Source organism: Myotis myotis, unplaced genomic scaffold (assembly GCF_014108235.1).
Source record: "Myotis myotis isolate mMyoMyo1 unplaced genomic scaffold, mMyoMyo1.p scaffold_m19_p_1, whole genome shotgun sequence".
Lineage (NCBI taxonomy): Eukaryota > Metazoa > Chordata > Mammalia > Chiroptera > Vespertilionidae > Myotis > Myotis myotis.
In genome coordinates this window covers 101,456,791-101,464,489 of record NW_023416313.1, presented here as the reverse complement: position 1 = coordinate 101,464,489, position 7,699 = coordinate 101,456,791, and the positions used below count along the sequence as shown (strand labels likewise).

Sequence of the window (7,699 nt, the reverse complement as noted above, 5' to 3'; positions counted from 1 at the left end):
TCTGGTTATTATTTACGAGGAAAAAGTAAAGGAAAGACAAGATTATATAGGCATGCCATTTATACAGTTTTGCCAGAAACCTGCAGTAAACATTCTCCAGTTCTGTCCCCGTAGATCACTGGGGGAAGGGACCGAACAATAGATAAATGCCCAGTAAGGACTGGGTGACATAGGAAGATGTTTACCTGTCAGTCACACCTGGGAACAAGTCAATGGCCAGAAACGGCATGGCCACTGCAAGCAAAGAAAGGTTTGATACTTTAGCTCCTGAACAAGGGAGCCTGTCTCTCTCTCTTGCTGCTCACGCCTGACTCCTGGCTTGCAGGGCTCACATGCTCTGCACTCACATGGCCCACAGCCAGGTGGACTCCACATAATGAACTAATGGACTGTGATTAGCCTCCTGCTGTATCAGACTCAGTTCCACCATGGAATGGACACCCTGGACAGTGGCCCTACTTTTATCTCTACTGAACCGCCAGCTGCACATTTCCAGGACTGGTTTAAAGACAATGGGACTTTGCAACCTGAGAAATATAATTCCATGCAAATAAAAACCATTCATCCTCTCGTACAAGTCTTGGAAAATACATTTTCTAAAGATATTGCAAGAGCCAACCCACTCCCACTAGTGTCAGGGAAACTAGACTCCCACTGATTTCTCTGGCAACAGAAGTTAAAACTGATCTTATAAATTAGTAAGGGGCTTAGTGGACCCATGCCAGAGGAAGTTGCAGCCTCAAACCATTGCCCAGCCTCCTTACCCTTGGGCTGTGAGCACTGAAGGGGGCTGTACAGTAAAAAAAATAAATAAATAAAAATAAAAAAATAATAATAAATTGGTAAGGGGCTGATATTACAATTCTTAGAGAGTTTCAAATAAGAACACTTCACGTTTGCACATAATATCTAAGTGGTGACTATTTAGCAAAGCTTGTCCATAACTGTGGCATTCTTCTTTTTCCATTTGTGCTTCAAAATGTTTAGATCTTTTCTTATTTTTCATGTTATTCATGTTTCAGGAGTTGGATTTTTTTTAATACCCTTTAATTAAAAGCTGTTTAAAATGACTTTTTTAGGTCATTATATATAAATAACATTTTGACATTTATTTTTATCAACAATGATTAATACAGTATGTAACCAGAAAGCATCTATTGAACAATTAAAAGTGAGTCATGGTGAGCAGTCACGTCCTAGGTTGCTATCTTCCTTGGCAAAGATCAATGTTTACCTTAACTGATCCTATCTATTGTCTTTTTTCATCTAAGATAAAATATACCTTTGGAATTCAGAGTAATCCCCTTTTATTAGACCCTTCAGGGTACAATCTTCAACCAGAACTCGATACCACAGAACCCCTCATTATTATCTTGCTCTGCATTCCACATCTATGTGCTGCAAAAGTTAATTGTTAACTATCCTATACCCACCAATGTGAAAGAAGAATGTATTTTACTTTTTTATCCAATGTCAGAGATTTCTCCACTTTGCATCCTCCCCCTTCCCTAATCTAGCACCAATGGATTTCATATAACCTCCTTATGTATTCCCCTTTGCTCTGATGTTTAAAATAAAGTGGTAAAACAGCCATTTTCCAGAGCATTTTCTCAATTAGTTGAGATTTTGCTTCCTAGCAATTGTCATCACTTAAGCTCAAATAAACTCATAAAAATTATCTAAAGGTTTGGAAGTTTCTTATTTCGACAAGATATATCTGCAGCAAATCCGTGTCCTACATCAAACTAATTGTGATTTTGAGTAAGATAATTAACCTAAAATTTAGTTTCCTCTTCTATAATCATGAAACTGGTAGACACCTAATAAGGCTATTGACACATCACACATGATAATTAATATGAAAAGTTTAGGACTCTGGACAGCAGTACTAAGTACTCAATAAAGTCAACTGTAAGTTACTATTATTTCTGCCAATGAGATAGTAATGGTTCAAAATGAGAACAAATAGGTTTAAAAAAATTTGATTGTGACAGGCTTTAACAGTAGAGAAAATAAAATCTAAAACATAAGTAGAAGACTGGAAAAATCTTAAGTTCTCAAAACCATGTAAGTTTGTTTGAGTCACCTACTACCTCTTTGTCTTTAGTCCTAGTCTGCAAACTGGGGATGAAATAAAGACTATTGTGAGGATTAAATGTTATGATCTTATGGGAAGAAAGAAATTTTACTCTATCTCAAAGCTCTTTTGTCTGCTCTAATGATTAAATTGGCATGAGACAGATTAATAAGAGAAATTAACAAAATTTAATGCATGTGTATGCATAAGCATTCCACATACATGAGAGAGTCAGGAACAACACATACATGAGAGAATCAGAAAATGAGGTATATATAACATTTTGAACTATGGGGCTTCAAAGAGGAGGAAGGTCATAATAGGAAGATAAGAAGAGCAGATGTTCAGTAATTAAAACTTTGTCTTGCCCTATAGATAGGTCAAAAAAAAAAAGGTTATCTGTGATAATCTCTTATTATGAGCAAGGCCCATAATTCAAATTCTTTCAGGTGGTTAAGAGGGATAAGGGGAGCTGATTTTGAGCCCTCAAGATCTCAGTTGCCTTTATCTCAAAACAATCCATCAACAAACGACAAGTGCTAGCTAGGATGTAAAGAAAAAGGAACCCTCGTGCACTGCTGGTGGGAATGCAGACTGGTGCAGCCTCTGTGGAAGACAGTATGGTATTTCCTCAAAAAGTTAAAAATGGAACTCCCATTTCACCCAGTAATCCCACTGCTAGGAATATATATCCCAAGAAACCAGAAACACCAATCAGAAAGAATGTATGCACCCCTATGTTCATAGCAGCGCAATTTACAATAGCTAAGATTTGGAAACAACCTAAGTGCCCATAGCGAATAAATGGATTAAAAAACGGTGGTACATCTACACAGTGGAATACTATGCTGTTATAAAAAAGAAGGAACTTTTACCATTTGCAACAGCATGGATGGAACTGGAGAGCATTATGCTAGGAGAAGTAAGTCAGTCAGAGAAAGATAAATATCACATGATCTCACTCATATCTGGGATATAATGATCAACATAAACTAATGAATAAAAATAGATCCAGAGACAAATGACAAGGGGGATTAGAGAGAAACCAAAGGACTTGTGTGCATGCATATTAGCATACCAATGGACACCTACATTGGGGTGGTGGAGGCTTGCCCTTGGGGTGGGAATGGCTTGGGGGGCATCAATAAGGGAAAAATGAGACATATGTAAAACTTTAGACAATATAGTTGTCTAAATAACATTCTGACATTATTAATTTTGTGCACTGGGCCTCTAATATATATATATATATTAGCATATATATATAGCATAATATATATATATATATTAGCATAATATATGCTAGCATAATATATATATATATATTAGAGGCCCAGTGCACAAAATTCGTGCAAAGGGTGGGGGCGGGGCTCAGCTCAGCCTGCAATGATGCTAGCATCCCTGGCCCAGACCTCTGGCCTGAGGGCCCTCCCCTCCCTTCCCTCTGGGGACGCTGGGCTCACATTGCCAGGGCAATGTGGCCAGCATCCTGCCCATGTCACTATGGGAGCCGCCATCTTTGTTGCAGAGTGACGGTTAATTTACATATTATTCTTTTATTAGATAGGATAAATGTCAACTTAAAAAAAAAATCCATATACCACAGAAGCACATATTGGAGTGACCCCTATAATATTTGCATAGTGCTTGGCACACAGTAGGCTTCCATAGGTACAATTGCTACCTGTCAAAAACATCTCTTTCCCCCCAAAGATAGGGCTAAAACATATCTGGGTTAAAATGTAAATGTGAGGTCTTAATTATTTAAACATTCAGAGGAAGTCAATTATACCATATTTCCATTAAAATGCAAATGTACATTTGAATTCCAAGAGGGGTACAACATAAAGAAGTGGGCGGCAGAGTGCACGGAAAACAGCAGTGGGGTCCTTGAGACCATATGTTAGGAAAGAGGATAAAGTGTGGCTGTGGGTGCTGTACTAAGATGTTTTTTGAAAAGAAAAAAAAAGAAAGAAGTAGAAGTTATTAAGGATGTGCTCCAACAACCTGAGAGGTGACAGTTATAGAGGCAGAGAAAAGAGTCTTTCTACAGGGAATTAGCTTCCCTGAGAATAACAGATGTTTGCTGCCTTGGAGGGAGGTGAAGAATAGAGTCTCATTGTCACCATAATCCAAAGGGGTAAATTGGAACCATGATTGAGAAAGCTTCAATTTCTCAGAGAAAGAAAACCGGTTGAAAGTGATACACTATTAGTTTCTTGGGGTGCCATAAAAATTACCACAGCCCTAGCTGGTTTGGCTCAGTGGATAGAGTGTTGATCTGCAGACTGAAGGGTCTCGGGTTCAGTTCTGGTCAAGGGCACATGTCCAGGTTGTGGGATTGATCCTAAGTAGGGGGTGTGCAGGAGGCAGCCAATCCATGATTCTCTCTCATCATTGAATCTATCTCTCTTTCCCTCTCCCTTCCTCTCCGCAATCAATAAAAAATATATTTTTTAAAAAAAAATTACCACAAATTTGGAAGATTAAATTAACAGAAATTTATTCTCTTACAATTCTGGAGGTAAGAAGTCCAAAATTAAGGTGTGAGCAGGGCCATACTTCTTCCGCAGTCTCTAGAGGAGGATTTTTCTTCACCTCTTCCAGCTTCTGGCGGACATCGGCATTGGTAGCTTCTGGCAATATCACTCCAAACTCAGTTTCTGTCTCTGTCATCACATTGCCTTCTTCATGTGTGTTTTCTCTTCTATCTCTTATAAAGATTGGACAAAAAGCGGCCACATACTAACCCTGACAAGCTCAGGAGAGGCTTGCAGGAGGCCTTAGAAACTCAGAGACAAAAGTGACTACATAGGATGGTTTAAAGTTAAAACTTTTTAAACTCAAAGCACTTTATGGTGGGTATTTATGTCCTAGCCTAGACTCTTCCCTGACAAAGGTCCATCTTCACCTTAACAAGCCTGTCTGTTGGCATTTTGCATCTAGGATAACATATCTGATAAACATGCCTTTGTATAAACAATGTAGTTACCATTTTTCCAGATCTCTCAAAGTACAGGTACCACTAGAGCAGAGACCACAAATCCCCTCATTGTCATTGCCATCATGTTAATTGTTAACTCTTAACTATCCTGTACCACTTGTGTGAAAGAAGGCTATGTCCATCGTTTACTTTCTATCCAATCCCAGAGATTTCCTGCTTTGATTTCTGTGCCTTCCTAATCTATCACCAGTGGATTTCATGTAACCTACTTACAACTTCTCTTTTTATTGTTAATGTATAAAAAAAAACTACAAAACTACCATTCTCTGGAGCATTTTCTCAGTTTGTTGAAATTTTGCTTCCCAGCAATTGTGGTAAGTTTGGCTCAAATAAACTCATAAAAATTCCCTACCAAGTTTGAACATTTCTTAGGTTGACAAGAGCCTTGTCATTAGATTTAGGGCCCACCTGGATAATCCAAGATAATTCCAGCTCAAGATCCTTCAAAGACTCTTTTTCCTCATGTATCCATAAGGTAATATTCACAGGTTCTAGGGATTTGGAACTTATCTTTCTGAGGGCTGAAATTTAAACCATGACAGTCTACATTCTGGCCCTTGAAATTCATGTCTGTTACATGTGAAAAGTACATTCAACTCATCCCAACATTCCCCCAAATGTCAACCCATTATGGCATCAACTATAAGTATAAAATCCCATGTAAATATTATGAACTCAAAAGTCCCAAATCTCATCTCATAAATCAGATCTGAATGAAACCCTAAGTATGATTCATCCTAGGTCAAAATCCTCCTCTGTCTGCAGACCTGTGAAATTTACAAAGCAGCTACCTGCTCTCAAAATACAATAATAGAAAAAGCATAGAATAACAATCTTAGACATTTCCATTCTAAAAATGAGAAACTGGAAGGGAAGGAAGGGGTAATCTATCTAAAGAAAGTTTGAAATGCAGCAGGGCAAATTCCATGAGATTTCAGGGTCTGAGAATAGTCCTCTCTGATTCTAGGCTCCACTCATTAGACTTGTGATTCTGCACTTTGGACCAGCTTCTCAGAGGCCCCAGTGGCAGCTTGGTAAACCTTGAGCCTGAAACTAATTCTTCTGCCTCAGGGGGCAGGGGACGAGGGGGGTATAGTACCAGTCTCTGGGATCATGGCTTCACCCTTAGAGTTGTGGACAAAGAAGGTAATTCTATGGAGAGTATCCTTGTAAGGTGATCTGATCATAAATTCCTAACTGGGAAGGTCATGGTGGGCAGTCATGCCCCTAGTATATAGCTTTTTTACAAAAAGGTTTATCTTTGCTTCAAGCAAGCCCTGTCAATTGGTTCTGTGCATCTAGGTTAACATGCCTTTAAAATGCCCCATCAGACCCCTTCTTCTAATACCTATCTACCCAAAAGAGACCACACAATTTTAACTATCCTGTAATCCATTCCCACCTAGATTTCTCCCACATTCATATAATCTTCCTTACATTCCCTCCTTAATCACAAATGCATTAAAGAAACTGCAAACTGTTATTCAAAGTATTTGAGATATTGCTTCCTGGTGTTGATAAGTTTTGGCACAAGTAAATCTTATAAAAATTTGGTACAGGTTTGGACATTTCTTACATCAATAGAGTCATCATTTTTTCTTTAAGGCTAACACATATTTTCTAGCAAGTAGCTCTACCAAAACCTTCCTGCCTACCAACTCCTGGAAGTCCAAAAGTTTTCCGTGTGTCCTGTCTCCGTTCCTTTCAGACCAGGCTGGCAATGTGTCTGCTGATAGAAAATTCTCAAAAACTGGGTGGGTCTTTGTGTATGTCAAGGGGATTCATGTCATATGAGAGAGTCCTTCACAGGTCTTTCCTGGATAACTCCATCTCTATTCCTGGCTTCCCTGAGATTGTGTGACCCCCACTGAGTCACACATCCAATCTCTTCAACAAAAGTTGGTACAGCCACACCTTTAGCTTCTCTCCAGAGCATGGGTTCCTATCAGAGAATCTCCCAACATGAGCGTTTATTCTGCAGTCTGGATATGCTGCAAATTTCTCAAATGATCAAGTGCTGATTTCTTTTGTCTTAATAGTTTCTTCCTAAATTTATTTTCCTCTTACATTTTATTTTAATCAGAAAACGGAAACCAGGCCACACTTTCAATACGTTGCTAGGAAATCTCCTCAGTTAAATATCGAAGAACTTCACATAAAATTCTATTCTCCATAAGAATGTAGAACACAAGCCAGCCAAGTTTGCTTCCATTTATATAACAACAATCGACTCTCCTCCAGTTTAGAATAGGATACTCATTTTCTTCTGAGCTTTTCCCAGAAACATTTTTAAGATCAATATTTCTCTCAACACTCTGCTCATGACAATATATACTATACATTCTCTATGACAAAAGTTTTGGTTTTGCCTCTCACTTTCTTCTGAGCTCTCATTACAATTTAGGCTTTTTCTATCACAAGTCTCAAAATGCTCCCAACCTTTATCCATGATCTAATTCTAAAACATCTTCCACACTTTGAGGCAGTAGTTACAGCAGCACCCCACTTCGCATTGCCAAAACCTGTATTACCATAGTTTCCTATGCATGCTGCAATGAGTCATCACAAACTTCAGAAATTAAAACAAAATAATTTTAGTTTGGAGGCCAAGAGTCCAA

At 38.5% G+C, this 7,699-nt stretch overlaps 1 pseudogene; it reads left to right on the top strand.

Moving 5' to 3' along the window:
* Nucleotides 1-698: 698 nt before the first annotated feature.
* Nucleotides 699-800, top strand: LOC118661908 (annotated as a pseudogene).
* Nucleotides 801-7,699: the final 6,899 nt, after the last annotated feature.